The sequence below is a fragment of the Danio rerio genome, chromosome 15 (genome assembly GCF_052040795.2).
Source record: "Danio rerio strain M-AB ecotype USA chromosome 15, GRCz13ab, whole genome shotgun sequence".
Taxonomy (NCBI): domain Eukaryota; kingdom Metazoa; phylum Chordata; class Actinopteri; order Cypriniformes; family Danionidae; genus Danio; species Danio rerio.
Genome location: NC_141035.1, coordinates 43,874,305 through 43,887,868, shown reverse-complemented (window position 1 = coordinate 43,887,868; position 13,564 = coordinate 43,874,305). Strand labels below are relative to the sequence as shown.

General features: G+C 39.0%; 1 protein-coding gene and 1 long non-coding RNA gene across 3 annotated transcripts in view; one reads left to right on the top strand and one right to left on the bottom strand.

Annotated features, from left to right (window-relative positions):
- The window catches only part of LOC147840688 (uncharacterized), a 53,319-nt gene extending 45,354 nt beyond the window's left edge, over window positions 1-7,965 (top strand). The window contains exons 2-3 of the long non-coding RNA XR_015510066.1: window positions 7,311-7,393; window positions 7,624-7,965. This is a non-coding gene — a long non-coding RNA (uncharacterized LOC147840688). The remainder of the gene's footprint in view (window positions 1-7,310; window positions 7,394-7,623) is intronic.
- Window positions 1-13,564, bottom strand: part of mtnr1ba (melatonin receptor type 1Ba) — a 47,998-nt gene that overhangs the window by 12,565 nt on the left and 21,869 nt on the right. The window lies entirely within an intron of this gene.

The following is a 13,564-nucleotide window of genomic DNA, read 5'->3' as shown; positions in this document are numbered from 1 at the left end:
CTCTAGCAACAAACAATAGAGGCTATGGTCTCCTTGTTAGAGCAACCAATTCACACGCGGTGACTAGCTGGTTTGATCCCAGCTCGGAGCAGGTTGGGTAGTGTAGGACCAGCGGGTTACGCTGGTGCCGTGACCCGGATGGAAGTAAAGTTTAGGGGGGTGAGTGTAACAGGCACCAGCTAGTGAAGTGCCGTGCAGGTAAACCTACTTTAAACCAAAAAGGTTCTCTTGCAAGAAACACTAGAGGCTATGATCTCCTTGTTGGAGCAACCAGCTCCCATGCAGAGAGAAGCTGGTTTGATCCCAGCTCGGAGCAGGTTGGGTGGTGTAGGATTGGCGGGTTATATTGGTGCCATGACCCAGATTAAAGTAAAGTTTTATAGGGGTAAGTGTAACAGGGACCAGCTAGTGAAATGCTTTGGAGGTAAACCTCACTCCTCTGAACTTGAAAAGGTGCTCTAATGACAAACACTAGATGTCATGGTTGCCTTGTTAGAGCAACTGACTCCTGTGTGAAGAGTCGCCGGTTTGATCCCAGCTCGGAATGATTGTGTGGTCTCGGACTGATGGGTTACATTAGACCACTCACGAATGTCTGCGTCTCACTTTCATTTTCACTTTCTCAAGCAGGAGAGAAGGCTTCTTTGCTACATTTATAGGCAGACATATTTAAAGTCACAGGGAAGAGTAGCAGACTGAAAAGTGTGCGATCATTTTGACCACTATGGTAATTCTAGGTAGAAAAAATCATAATTTAATTTCAATAAAATTGTATTGTTAAAAAGAAATATACAGATATTTAGTAAAATATGCAAGGAATTATAGATATGTGTGTATTATTTCAACAAAGTTATTAAATTGCAAAAAAATAAAATAAAAATGGTCAAAACGAAGCCCATTTAGTTCTTGTTTTAAGAGCCAGTTGCGGTCATGCCATGGTGCATTCACTGTTTACATAATGGAATTTTTACTAGTAAGGAAATGGACTATCTACGAAATGAGCCAGATTCCACCAAAGACCCCTGAGGTAAAGAATGCATGGGAGGAGGTAGTAATAAACTTTTACATTTCAATCCTTTTTCATATTTAAAGATGTATGTCCTGTGTGTATAGCCAGCTTCATAGTAAACCACATTTACACGCTCAAAAGTTCCTTCATTGGCATTGATGCTTTTCAGAAGAATATTTCACATTTATAAAAACTTTCCAATGCATCAAACTGAAAAGGTCTTTTAGATCACTGACATGTTTTTCACACTAAGAAATAAAATGATTCTGTTAAGAACTGTTTATTGAGAAGTTCTTCTGCAAAAACCTTTTTTTGCAACCATTATTTTTTAAGAGTGAACTAGACAAATGCAAACTTGTGCTCATTACTTCTGTGATCTGGCTGATGTGAGGAAGAGAGTGTGAGGAATAAGTGTTTGGGAGATGAATACTGTGCCAACTGCACAGATGCTTCCTGTGGGGATTTTGGGCTTTGACATTCGGAACAACATAAAGTTTGTTTGCTAAAGAGATGAATGTAGGAACTGCTGCCGTTACTCAGAAGCACACCGGTCCCACTTTACACATAGCAATAAAATGCTTTTAAACTACTGCTGCCACATGCATATTATATTAGACTTTTGTTAACCAAAAGCATCATATTCTGAATATGTCAAAATTCAATTCCCAGGGAAAGCATGAACTGATAAAATGTACGTCTGCAATGCAAAGCAAGTAGCTTTGGATAAAAGAATATGCAAAATGCATAAATGTAGTGTAAAATGCATTCTGTCATTTGAGACCAAAAAAAAAAATAATACAAATCTGGTGTCTGGTCTACTGCTTTTGCCTACTTTAGAAACATTCCCAGTAAAGAATGCTAATAGGGATTAGAAGACAAGGGGGGAAAACATAAAGTTTTAAAGTAGCTCACGAAACAAGAGAGGTGCAATTGGTAAAGAGTGAAACTGGAAAGAGATTCCAAGTGTATTCCAGTGGAAAAATTGTTTATGACTTTTGTTTAAATGAAATTGGATGACCAGATCTGCGTTGTCTGGGGTGTTTTGTTTTTTCCATTGCAAAAGCAGAACAAAATGAAGAAGCAACATCGCTGTAAAAAGTGCCTCGAGATCAGCATCATATAGAAAATTCTAAGCTTTGCAAATATTTTAAGGTAACACAGTGGCTCGGTGGTTAGCACTGTCGCCTCTCAGCAAGAAACTCACTGGTTCGAGTCCCGTCTGGGTCAGTTGCATGTTCTACCCATGTTGGTGTGGGTTTCCTCCATGTTCTCTGATTTCCCCCACGGTCCAAAGACATGCGCTATAGGTAAATTAAATAATCTAAATTAGAGGTGAGGCAGTGGCACAGTAGGTAGTACTGTCGCCTCACAGCAAGAAGGTCGCTGGGTCACAGGTTCGAGCCTTGGCTCAGTTGCCGTTTCTGATGTTCTCCCTTCCTTCGCGTGGGTTTCCTCAGGGTGCTCCGGTTTCCCCCACAGTCCAAAGAGGTACAGGTGAATTGGGTAGGCTAAAATTGTCCGTAATGTATGAGTGTGTGTGTGAATGTGTGTGTGGATGTTTCCCAGAGATGGGTTGCAGCTGGAAGGGCATCCTCTGCGTAAAAACTTGCTGGATACGTTGGCGGTTCATTCCGCTGTGGCGACCCCGAATTAATAAAGGGACTACGCCGACAAGAAAATGAATGAATGAATGAAATTGGCTGTAGTGTATGTGTGTAAATGACTGTGTATGGATGTTTCCCAGTATTGGGTTGCGGCTGGAAGGGCATACGCTGTGTAAAACATATGCTGGATAAGTTGGCGGTTCATTCTGCTGTAGCGACCCCTGATAAATAAAGGTACTTATTTGTAGGTATGACAAATATTTGACTACTAATAAATATGGAGCGGAAATTGTTTCAGATTTCAATTGTTAATGCCAGCTGTAAAGAGACTAATAAAGTCAATTGACCCTAAAAGAAAATCTTCATGTTGTTGCAAACTGATTTCATGCATCAAACAGAAAATGTTGAGCTTCTGTTTATGTTTGCTGATCAATGTTTTAATCTGAATAGAAGCTTAAATTAAATGTGTCTTGCCTCATCAGAAAAATTAAACCGCTCGATTCATATGGATTTCTTTATGAATACTTTGAAGTAGTTCTGGGAGATCAGACCTTCAAAGGCTGAACAGAAATCTCTTAGATTTATATAAAATATTTGTTCATTCATGTTCCAAAGATGGTGAAATAATCCTTTGTTTGATTTGATGTGCACTAATGTAGGTTTGAAATGTTTATTATGTAATTGCATATGTGACCCTGGACCAGAAAGTCAATCATAAGGGTTTTTTTATGGAGATTTATACGTCATCTGAAAGATAAATGCATAATTAAGAATAAATACGCTTTTTAATTGACATATGGTTTGATAGGGATGGACAAGATTTGGCTGAGCTACAATTATTTTTAAATCTGTAATCTGAGGGTTCACAAATAATTTTTATTGTTGTGAATTAAAGTTAAAATAAAGCTGCTAGCAAGGCACATTACTTATCAACAAATACAATTGTAATATAAAAAACAAAATCATAAGTCAAAGGCAACTAAAAGAAAGTAAAAAATTTTTTTTTAAAGCTTAGGCAAGTGCAAAAGGCAAGTGTTGCCGAAAAGTTATAGGTGCTGTTTATTGACCTTATTCTAAAATGCGGAAGTGCGCCTGTTTTCGCGGTTGTCTTAGAACTTCCGATTCAGTCGCCTATGGGAGAAATGACTAGGAATAATAAACGGCAGAAAACGGTCAAACTGCTTGCATGACTATACAGACCAAGTAGAATAATATAATTAAAAAAATATCAAATTGCAACATCAAGCAGCAAAGCGAGCAGTTTTTAACGTCGAAAAATGAATGGAAGAGAATGAGACCGGAAGTCTCTAGCCAAAAAGAGTCAAATGGCAGCGCCCACTGGTCGACGGAGAATAAGGTGAATAGAATAGCTATGTTAATAAAGGCTTTTCTAAAATGATAAAATTTATATTAATTAATGGCTCTTCGAGTGCCTTGTACTTCAAGAATCTCTTACCCAAAGAGCATTGACACATTAACTACCCCTGAAGCACTTTTAATTTTTGGTTTTAATTTTGGAATTATACAATTATAATATATTTAAAGTATAGCACATTTACACAATATCTTTAGAAAGCATGATCTGCACTTAATATTCTAATGATTAATATGAAGATCAATATGAAGCAATCATTATTATGCAAATTTTATTGGAAGAATACACAGCTATTAATGAACAAAAAACTTTATTTACTGGCTTAATTTTTCATGTATTTAATTAAATGTTAAATATTATCCGGTCACAAAATGGAGCCAATCGCCAAAACACAAAACTGATGACAGAAAGAAAACAGCCGGTGGAGTATACACTAAACTGCGCATTATTTAGTCACAAGATGGCACCAAACAGTCAAAAATGCAAAGCTGACAGACATGAAAGCAGCTAATGGAGTATACACTAACCTGCACATTATTCAGGCACAAGATGGGGCCAAACAGGCAAAAATTCAAAGCTGATGGAAATGAAACTCTCTGAGTAAAGCATAGACTAACCTACATTTAATTTATTCATTACACAGCACCATACAGTCAAAAAAGTAAAAAACCGTGGTGTGACAGACAAGCAGATACACATAAATGGGGATGTAAATAAATGGATGTGAACATTTCCACTAACAGTCAAGGTGATTAGAAAGTTCCCTGATAAGCTTGTGTTATTTAGCGGTTGTTATCTTGGGATAACATACCTTGGAATGTCGCTATTGACCAATCAATATTGACTATATTCCAGACAGCTGTGAAATAAGAAAGTTATAAATTAAATCCAGGTGATTTTTATTAGAGAATAAAGCCAGACATATTTATTGCCATAGTTTTAAAACACAGAAGGGCTTTATTCTGTGAAAACAACCACTTATTGCTACCTGCCACTAAACATCCAAATTACGCACAAAACTTTGTATTGTTTATTAATTCTTTAATTAAAGGCAAAGCTGATAGAAACAAAAGCGTCTGAGTGGAGCATACATTAACCTAGGTAATATTCAGTCACAAGATGGTGCCAAATTGTTAAAAACGGAGGCCTAACAGACACTGACGGTCTAGATGATTATCAGTAGCCGGAAGAGCCGGTGTTATTAGTTTCAGCACTTGATATCTTTAAATAACATACCTTAGGATGCAATGACTGACCCATCAGAATCAAGTATTCCAGACAGCCATGTAAAAAGATAAGATAAATGTTAGGGTTTGTGCCCTAAATGCATGAGTGGCCACTGTTTGGCTCCCCAGTTACTGCGGTCGAGAACCTCCACAGGTCAGGGTCTCATTTATAAAATGTGTGTAGATGCAGATTTTATCTCGTGTGTGTGCTAAAATTCATGCCAACATTCATATATTAAAACTATTTTTGACATGGGAAAAGTGCTTAGTGCTATACGTCAGGTTCTGAGCAGACGCATGCATTTTTCCTTGTGGCAAAGTCAAAGTATTTAGAAATTTAAGCAATTCTTGCTACTCGCCATTTTCAAGGAAAGGATTTAGATGTTGATGGGTGCTCTTTTTTATGCTGAAGAGATTAATTAGGGGGCGTTTGTAAGGCGGAGATCTGAAAGCATTCGGCTGCAAGACGATTTGCGATTCATACTGTAGATATAGACAGGCATACGCATGATTTTGCGCATACATTCCTGTCTCTCAATCACACATACAGTGTGCACACTTGAGAAATGCTTTTACACAGCTGAAGTCAAGATTATTAGCCTTCCTGAATTATTAGTCCCCTTGTAAAGGAAAGAAGATTTTTTTAAAACACATTACTAAAGATAAAAACTTTATTAACTCATTTCTAATAACTGACTTATTTTATCTGCCATGATGACAGAACATGTTATTTTACTAGATATATTTTAAGACACTAGTACTCAGCTTATATTGATATTAAAGGCAAGTAAGGGTAATTAGGCAATATATTAATTCTTTGTTCAAGGGTTGTTGCGATTCCATTAATTAATCTTTTGATATTATACCAGCTGAAGATTCCCTTAATGCCAAAAAGTATTATTTGCACCCCACTTCAACTTTCAAGAGTTCACACTTAGCTGATGATTGATTATAAAGCTTGTCTGGCATGCTGTCCCGGGAGAGAGCCCTGAGCTCATAAGATCCACGAGCCCGGGGCTCCCTCTCGTTTGCAAGGTGAGAGGGGAGTTTGAGCTCAGGAAGATCTCGAGAACTCCCCTACTGTAGTAGCTAATGAACAGACAGTGATTGCTTTTAAGAGATAACTACTTACTAGGAGCATGTCTATGGTGCCCATTTGGATTAGTCAATTAACTTAGTTGCATGTTTTTGGACGGTGGGTGGAAACAGGGGAACCCAGGGGAAGAATGTGTAAACTCATGCAGAGAATGTGTAAACTCCACACAAAAATGTTGGATGGCTTGTTAAGGGCTAGAACCAGTGATGTTGTTGCTGTGAGCCAACAATGCAAACCAATGGGCCATCATGCCACCCATCTAGGAAAGGAGGAGTAGGGGTGGGAGGTGGGATTCTTCAAAATGAAGATGGCTGTCATATGGAACTTAGGGTATTCATAGTGACTTCGGAATCGTCTGATTGGTGAATCATAAATTGAATAATGCAGGGCCGGCTGCAAGCAATCATAAGCATGCATAAGCAATCATACACCTTTAATGACGATACCACCGTTTACAAACTACACCGCCAGTATTTTGGAGCCATAGTATCCCAATACTACCATAGTACCAGTAAATCATGCAATTCTAGTTTGCTCTAGACAATCGAAACATAATATTGCTAAAGGAGGCTAATAGTATTGATCTTAAAATATTAAAAAAAAAATTAAAAACTGCTTTTATTCTAGCCAAAATAAAACAAATGAGACTTTCTCCAGAAGAAAAAATATTATAGGAAATTCAGTGAAAAATTCCTTGTTTTGTTAATCATCATTTAGGAAGTATTTGAAAAAAAAAATGACAATAGAGCGAATAATTTTCACTTCAACTATACAGTGGTCCTTTGTTATTCACGAGAGTTACGTTCTAAAAATAACCTGCAATAGGTGAAATCCACAAAGTAGTCAGCATTTACAAGTATTATAGATGTTTTAAGGCTGTAAAACCCCTCACTACACACTTCAGACACTTTTCTCAGACAGGCATTACCATTTTCACTTTACCATACCATTTTCACTTTTCTCTCTTGTTTAAAAACACTTAAAGTTTAAACTTTCATAGAAAAAAAATCCAGTATTATAAAATGAAGCCACAGATCAAAATCAGGATCAAACATTCATCGCTGTCAGCAAAAGGTTCATTAAGTTTTTTAGCTTTTCTTAGAGATGGGTTGCGGCTGGAAGGGCATCCGCTGCGTAAAAACGTGCTGGATAAGTTGGCGGTTCATTCCACTGTGGTGACCCCGGATTAATAGACTAAGCCGACAAGAAAATGAATGAATGAAAAGTTTTTAGCTTTGTGCAGCTTTGTTTTTTTCCTGCAGTCACTGATCCACATAACTAAAGCAGATTCCATCATTAGGGGCGTCACACAGCGGATAAGCCGCACACATTGGCAGTTGAAAGTAACACACACCGGACATGCACATTCGCATGTTATTTAAAATGAAATTATTCAGATGGTTCTCTGTGGCATGGCAGAAATATGAACAGTGTCCTAAGTGGTAGCTGGGCACCACAGACAGCCACCGACTTGCGGCACCGGTGTGACTATCTTGATATAAACATATATTTGCATGACGCTGCATGATGCAGTGCATCTGCTGTGCAACCCCCTTTATGATGGTCTTGCTGCGAACAGTTACAACCCTTTTTACATCCTTGTTGAAACTAACACTGCTAGCAATCGAAGCTTAAAGTTAATAAAGCTGAACGCATACTTTACTGTACTGGAGACATGGAGGAGATTGATTGACAATGGTCTACAGCCAATCAGAATGCACAACACATTCATTCATTTTCAGTTTAGTCCCTTTATTATTCAGGGGTTGCCACAGCGGAGTGAACCAGCAACTTATACAGCATATGTTTTATGCAGCGGATGCCCTTCCACCTGCAACCCATCACTGGGAAACACCCATACACTCTCATTCACACATATGGCCAATTTAGCTTACCCAATTCACCTATACTGCATGTCTTTGGACTGTGAGGGAAACCGGAGCACCCAGACGAAAACCCACGCTAATACGGAAGGAACATGCACACTCCACACAGCCGAGGCTCGACCAGCGACCTTCTTGCCAGTGAGGTGACAGTGCTACCCACTGCGCCACCCTTACGCAGAATACAATGCAATTTTTAAAAAAAAGCATGTCAAATTGTACAAAAAAAATCTGCGAGTCCATGAAAAGTGAACTGTTATAGCGAGGGACCACAGTATATCAAACAGTTTCTATGCCACATTTCACAATGTGTGTGTGTTTCACTGGTGTTGAAATAGTCCTTAAAAATACGATCTATATTTCTGAAGTCTGTTTTGTTTGGTTCTGACAGACTCCAGTACTACACAAGTGATCCTTAAAACCTAAACACTCGGTATCATGGTCTGCCCAAAGCCTCAACAGCACTAAATATCCAGCTACACCCATGGATCTCATTAATCCTTCAGTTGTTTCTCCGGGGCATCAGTGAGATTAAACGGAGAGACCAGAAGACTTTCTTAGATTTTACTCCAGTGAAAACAACCCCGTTCAATTCCTCTCACATCTCGCATACAGCTTCAGTGCAGAGCTCAACGTCTCGATCTCTGTCATTAGATTTCTCAAAGTCCAGCTAATTTCACTTTGCGTCATTCTGTAAATTCTGAGCGGAAGTGGACATTTAAATGAGCCCCACATGAGATCTCCATTAGGTCTTTTTGAGTATTGAAAGTTTCCTCTGGGTCTCTCTCTCACGCACATAAGCACACACAAAGCCTTTAATTAAAAACAGCATAACAGAGAATGCACACACACACACACACACTCTCACACACACATACGCACAACCATTAATGACGGCAACGGAGGGTAGTGCTTAGTCAACATGAATGTTAATTAAATCTCTAATGACCCCAAACTAACGAGGACTTCACTAACACAATCACTATTTCACAGTGTAAAAACACACATGAAGGGCTGGACCACGGTAGCATCTCTGTTTCGCCTACCTGACTGTGTGTGTGTGTGTGTTTGTGTGCTGAAGATAAATGAACGCAGGTCTAAAGTGCTTCCCGTTGTAGCAGCTCCGCAGGCAATGTCCTCTGGGACTTTGTAATCTCACTTGGCACCAATAACCCTGTATCTGAGGAAATTTTAGTGTGTGTGAAAGTGGGTGTGTGTAGAAAGGAGTGGCTTTGTTGGGCGATCAAACGGCCTTGTATAAAATGACCACACACACACACACACACACACACACGCACATTTGGAAAATGGTACATTTTTCTTGGTCAGCTAGGGATCGCGTTTCACTGCACGCCGCTGACGTGGCCGCTCTCCATTGACACTGAGGCTGTTTTTTGACTGACCTCTGTAGCCCACGTTCCAGAACTTTTACACTTCCGCCTCCACATTTCTCAAAAACACCAGTGACTTTTAAACAGGCCTGCTTACTCCCAAGAGGCGAAACAGGTGCCATGTTAACAATTTAAATCCCTGTAGAAAACATATGGTAAGTGTCCATTTTCCCCTGCAGAATTCATTCATACATTCATTTTCCTTTGGCTTTGTCCCTTTTTTATCAGAGGCTGCCACAGAGGAATGAACCGCCAATTATTCCAGCATATGTTTAACGCAGCGGATGTCCTTCCAGATTCAACCCAGTACTGGGAAACACCAATAAATCACACACACATACACTAGAGCAAATTTAGTTTATCCAATTCACCTACAGCGCATGTCTTTGGACTGTGGGGGAAACGGGAGCACCTAGGGGAAACCCACGCCAACACGGGGAGAACATGCAAACTCCACACAAAAATGCCAACTGGCCCAGCTAGGACTCGAAACCAAAGGACCACCCAAAGTCAATTCACTTCAGATAAATTAAATAAGAAATATATTGAAAAGAAAAAGGTAATATATTGGCACTGCCTTGACCTCTGTGTTTGACCCCATAAGTCTCTAAAGCATCTATTCTTTTTTTTTTTTTTTTTAAGATTTATTTTTGGCCTTTTTGCCTTTATTAAGTCGATAGAACAGTATTTTAGACAGAAAGCGAAGTGGGAGAGCGAGAGAGGGGTTAGGGATGAGAAATTTTCTCAAGCCGGGACTCGAACTCGGGACACCCTGAAGTGTTACAGCACCATATGTCAGCGCGCTAACCACTAGGCTATTGCGCTGACTAAAGCATCTATTCCAATGAAAAAAAAAAGAATTAATTTCCAACACAATCTCAATGCAGTTCGTTACTTTTGATTCAGTGGATAATTCATATGATCTCATTCATATGATTTAGTATGCTTTGGTCATCTCCTAATATTTTAGGGATGGGCTTTAGAGACAACTTCTTTAAAATAAATTTTCCACTTTTCAGACAATACACAAATTTCTAACATTTCCTGGTGAGATCGGAATTAACTTTCCCATTAATGGTGATATTGTCTATATTTTGAATTTACTTATATATTTTAAAAAACTTACCATCTTGTATGTAAAAATCTTACTATTTTCATAATACTATAAATAAATACTGCAAAATGTTTTTCTTACTTAGATTTTTTTTGTCCTGTTTCTAGTCCAAATATCAAAAAATTCTTAAAAATCAAGAAATTAAAAAAAAAGAATTTCTAGACATCCAAAACATATTGTATTGTTTTAAGAAATAATATGCCAATATTAGGCGAGGCAGTGGCGCAGTAGGTAGTGCTGTCACCTCACAGCAAGAAGGTTGCTGGTTCGAACCTCGGCTCAGTTGGCGTTTCTGTGTGGAGTTTGCATGTTCTCCCTGCTTTCGCGTTTCCTCCGGGTGCTCCAGTTTCCCCCACAGTCCAAAGACATGCGGTACAGGTGAATTGGGTAGGCTAAATTGTCAGTAGTGTGTGTGTGAATGTGTGTGTGGATGTTTCCCAGAGATGGGTTGCGGCTGGAAGGGCATCCGCTGCGTAAAAAGTGGCTAGATAAGTTGGCGGTTCATTCTGCTGTGGCGACCCCGGATTAATAAAGGGACTAAGCCGACAAGAAAATGAATGAATGAATGAATACCAATATTAATTGAGTTTTTCCTTAAAACAAGCAAAATCGGCCCAATCCCAATTCAATTTTTGTACACCTACCCCTTCCCCTTGGCCCTTAAAACCAAGGGTTAGGGGAAGGGCTTCCAAATTTACCCCTAAGAATTGGGACAGCACTACAGCACCTGCACACGTCATCATATGTCATCGCAATCTCTTGCTTAAAATGAGATCAGACGATCACGACTGCTGTAGTTATTAAAGTTGTGTCATTTTTTGTTTTTTATATTCAGGAAATCACTGAAGGCATATATCATGTTATCATTACAATCTAATGTGACAATAAGATCGTAATACTGTGCATTTAACACAGTGGCAATATTCATCAATGTAAACACACTGAAAACAACATCAACAATATAGTAGACACTGTAAAAAGCCCATTCCTAAGCCCACTAGACATTACTGATTGGGTATTTGAGTGTCAAATTGTTGTGGAACTGCTGTACAGGAGTTATAATTATGGATTATAGATCGCGGAAGTTAGCGGTTTTTATTTAGTGGGGTTTTTTTAAGCGTGACGGTAAAACACGATCGGGGTTATGAATATATTTAAACATGTTTGTTTGTTGTAAAAATTCATAATAATGACAAAAAAAATTACTAATTTGTGGATCTCCTTACTTCCGGGTGCAGCTGTGGCTAGTGTATTCTGGGAAATTTTTTTACCCCTTGGTTTTGAGTGTGGTCCTGAAAATTATTTGTTGGAAGGGCTATTCACCCCTTCGCTTTCAAGCTAATGAGAATTGGGACACCCCTACCCCTTGGCGTGAATGCGCAAATCGATGGGTAGGGGTAAGGGGAAAGGCTAAAGTGTAGAATTGGGATTGGGCCATAATCTGCCAATGGGGTAAGAAAAATAATCTTATGTCAAAAGGGAAAAACAAGATTATTTTGCTCACCCCACTGGCAGATTACTTCTTAAAACAAGACAATATGTCTTGCTTGCCTAGAAAATTCTTCTTGGTTTTAGAATTTTTTGATATTTGGACTAGAAACAAGACAAAAAATTTAAGTAAGAAAAGCATTTTTTTTTGCAGTTAATACTTTAAAATAGTGAAACTAATACCACCAGTGGGTGGTGACACTGAATCGATTAATCCAACTGTTTTCTTTTCAATCACTTTTAGCCAGTGCTTAATTTGTGAATTGCGAGGTCCCGGAACAGATCGGGGTACCGGATACGACGTGAGGATGTAGAGGTGTCACTCATGAAAGTGGAGAGCGGGGGTGGGTGATAGTAATGGCGGGGCGTTGGATGGGAGAAGGGTGTTGCTGAAGAAAGTGAAGAGCGGGGGGTGGTTGTCACGGACGAAAGTGAAGAGGGTTGGGGAGTCGCAGAAAAAAAGTGAAAGGGAACAGCTGGTGGATGAGGGAGGAGGGCGGTTGAGGAGGGGGAACAGTAAAATGAGGTGCCAGATCAGATTTCAGAGGTGTTCCGGCACAAATTAAGCCCTGCTTTTAGCATACTTGGTTTATCTTCATTTGTATATTACTTTAGATATAATTAATTCATCTAAATGTTTTAAAAGTTTCCATGAATGAAATTAATCGATCACTGAACTCACTTGATTCATTCAAAAATGCAGATTCATTCATCAACTAAACACTAAAAAAATAGTTCTAAACATTCATTCAATTTCCTTCAGCTTAGTTATTTTATTTCTCAGAGGTCGCTACAGCAGAATGAACCATCAACTATTCCAATGTAGTTTTTACACAGCGAATCCCCTTCCAGTCACAACCCAGTTCTGGGAAACATCCATACACTCTCACATTCACACACTATGGTTAATTTACTTAATTCAATTCACCTATAGCGCATGTCTTTGGACTGTGAGGGAAATCAGAGCACCCGGAGGAAACATGCTAACTCCACACAGAAATGCCAACTGCTCCAGCCGGGACTTAAACCAGTGACCTTTTTGTTGTGAGGCAAGATTTTCAATACACTAGCAAATAACACTGATCAATTTATTGTGATAGCAATTTAACTAAGTTGGCATGAAATAAAATTTATGATAATCTTTTCCCTGATTCATTCATTCAATTATTTTCTTTTCGGCTTAGTTCCTTTAATCTGGGGTCGCCACAGTGGAATGAACAGCCAACTTATCCAGCACGTTTTTACGCAGCGGATGCCCTTCCAGCCGCAACCCATCTCTGGGAAACATCCACACACAATCATTCACACACATACGCTACGGAAAATTTTGCCTAATATTCATCTGTACCGCATGTCTTTGGACTGTGGGGGAAACCGG